The sequence below is a fragment of the Limulus polyphemus genome, unplaced genomic scaffold (assembly GCF_000517525.1).
Source record: "Limulus polyphemus unplaced genomic scaffold, Limulus_polyphemus-2.1.2 Scaffold690, whole genome shotgun sequence".
Classification (NCBI taxonomy): domain Eukaryota; kingdom Metazoa; phylum Arthropoda; class Merostomata; order Xiphosura; family Limulidae; genus Limulus; species Limulus polyphemus.
Window position 1 is genome coordinate 405,809 of NW_013666300.1, and position 2,594 is coordinate 408,402.

At 35.3% G+C, this 2,594-nt stretch overlaps 1 protein-coding gene across 1 annotated transcript in view; it reads right to left on the reverse strand.

The window, feature by feature from the left end:
• The window catches only part of LOC106459990 (N-terminal Xaa-Pro-Lys N-methyltransferase 1-like), a 33,200-nt gene that overhangs the window by 29,794 nt on the left and 812 nt on the right, over positions 1 to 2,594 (reverse strand). The window lies entirely within an intron of this gene.

Genomic DNA, 2,594 nt, shown 5'->3' on the forward strand with positions numbered 1-2,594 from the left:
AAACGAGTTTGCGACAGATTTATAAACAGAATTGGATCACTTGCTACGTTACACGTGGGCTTAAGTACAATTCTAGTTCAATTTTTATCTACTGTATAAATAGCAGACTCGTAGTTGAGGTAATAAACGTCTGTCTACTTGAAAGACGTATTAAATATTCATAGTGTCGCTAGTGACTTTCAAGACTTCACGGATTCCGTCCTCTTGCGCAGCAGAGGGTACTACTTTCTGCTCAAATGGTTATAAGAATTCAGAGAAATATCAGTAAATGTAAAAAAAAAAAAAGAATGTATTATAATATGCCAATTACACCAGCCATATACAGTTCCGACGATACACTTTGCTCAATACCAGGGCTCATCAGGCAGACTGGACAAAATTATTGAAGATTTTTGACTAGGATATTCTAATTAATAATCAAACACTCCTATCACCCCAGTTTACAGTATCTATTGAACAATAATGAGTAACTATTAATAAAATGATATTTTAAGTAATTTAATTATAATTGAATAAATGATTCAATTATAAGCTCAATATAATTTTCTTACACATGGTTAATTTTCAGTTACTACCATCGTAAACTTAATTTGTTTATCTTCTCTTTTTTTTTTAGAAACGTATTTCGTAAAATCTTGAAAAATTATCATATTAAGCTAGCTCTCTGTGGCCAAATCCTCGAAAGTGAAGTTTGGGAAGTTTCCATCTTTCTTTCACGTTCCTCTGCACTTCTGCAACAACGTGCGTAGCGGTGGATATGTGTGTAATTATTTCGTGCCTTAAAGTGAGAATTTAATTAAAACTTGATGTGTCTAAGACTAGAAGCAGCGAGTAGACGATGATGAGTATTATAATGAATTCTCTCTCTTTGATTGGGTCCTTTTGTGTTGACATCACGTGCAGATAATGAACGCAACGGAAATGAAATTATTAGAGTTTTCCTTCTCGGCCATCGATGTTCCTGGAATTCCTCAACCGATAAAAGTTTATTAATACATTTTCCTCTTGTATGTGTTTCAGGCTGGAGACTCGAGGCCAATATTATTCGTTTAATTCGGCACGCACGCGTACTAGTTTGAAAGTCACGAGCTCTTCGCGAATTATTGTGCAACAGAGTCTACCTGATGTAATATAACACTTTTCAATGGGGTTGATTCTGTCGATATGTTATCACTTTTAAAACGTGCACAGGTATCCGTTGTTTACTGTAGTATTTATTTCATCTGGACACTGGAAAGACTTATAATGTTTATTCAGACAAGCTAAAAACAAGAAGGCTATCAATGTGAAATCTTTTAAGACAATAAACCTTTATTTTCGGATGTTCGTGCAAACCTAATCATCGCCATCTGCGCTAGCTGTCCTTCATTTTGGACTGAAAGACTAGAGAGAACAACAGCCGCCAACTTTTGGATTACTCTTGTCTGACAGAATAGAGGGATTTGACCATCACTTGGGTGAGGGGCGATTATTCTTTTTGTGGTAATAGGGACTCGAGCATTAGACCCAAAGATCCATAGTTCGGCACGTTAACAACAAAGCCACGTTCGCCCCAAGACGATAAACAATCTCATCTAATAAACAATGAACTGTTTAAAGACCACTGACAATAGATAAGCCAGCGTTTCCCAAAGTATGGAATGCGCCCTCCAAGAAGGCGCAAATGATCTCTTACGGGCGCGAGCGATTAGGAGGGTCTATAGTGCAACAATATAAAATTAAGCGACTTAATACATATTTTTTTTATAAATGAAAATAATAAGTAATTACTAAAACACATACAACATTTTGATGTGTAATCGTGTATTACATCTGGTCACTTCACTCATTTAGAAAGTAGAGTGAGGGCGTGTAAGAAAGCATGTTTATCAAAGGGGGGCGTAGATGTCAAAAGTTTGGGAAACACTGGACTATACATCAAAGATAAAGAAAAACAAACTAAATAAATATCAAAAATATTTCATAAATCAGTTAAGCCTACTTGACAAAGATTTGTACTTTATATTCTGTGTTTAGCCTTTTTGTTTGTTTGTTTCTCACACCTCCAAATTCTGAGTATCCGGGAGTAGGACACCGGGTGAGCATGTTTCGGTGTGACAGGGATTCGAACCCGCAGATTGCGACTCGAGTGCCCTAACCACCTGGCTATGCTGGGCCTGTTTAGTTATAATTTAGAATAAGTTAAGCCTACTTGACAAAGATTTTTACTTTATAGTCAGTGTTTAGCCATAATTTAGAAACATCTCAAATAACAAAACTTCACAGAAATTCATCTACATTACACAACAGTGACATATTTAAAAAAAAAACTGCAAAAATCTACCATGAGACTGATTGTCATGGAGATTATCCAGGTGTTTTCATCCAAATAACAAACTTTAAAACGTCTAAGGAAACATTTGTTAGTTAAAGACAATTACAACCAATAGAACACGGAATTTTTGTCTCAAAGTTCAGAAGTATTTCGAATATCTACCTAGTGTCATTGGAGACTCCTTAAAATGTCTATATTGTCTTTTTTTGTTGTTGTTGTTTTGCTTGTTGTTAAGTACAAATCTACATAAAGGGCTATCTTTAATTGTTTGTTTGTTATG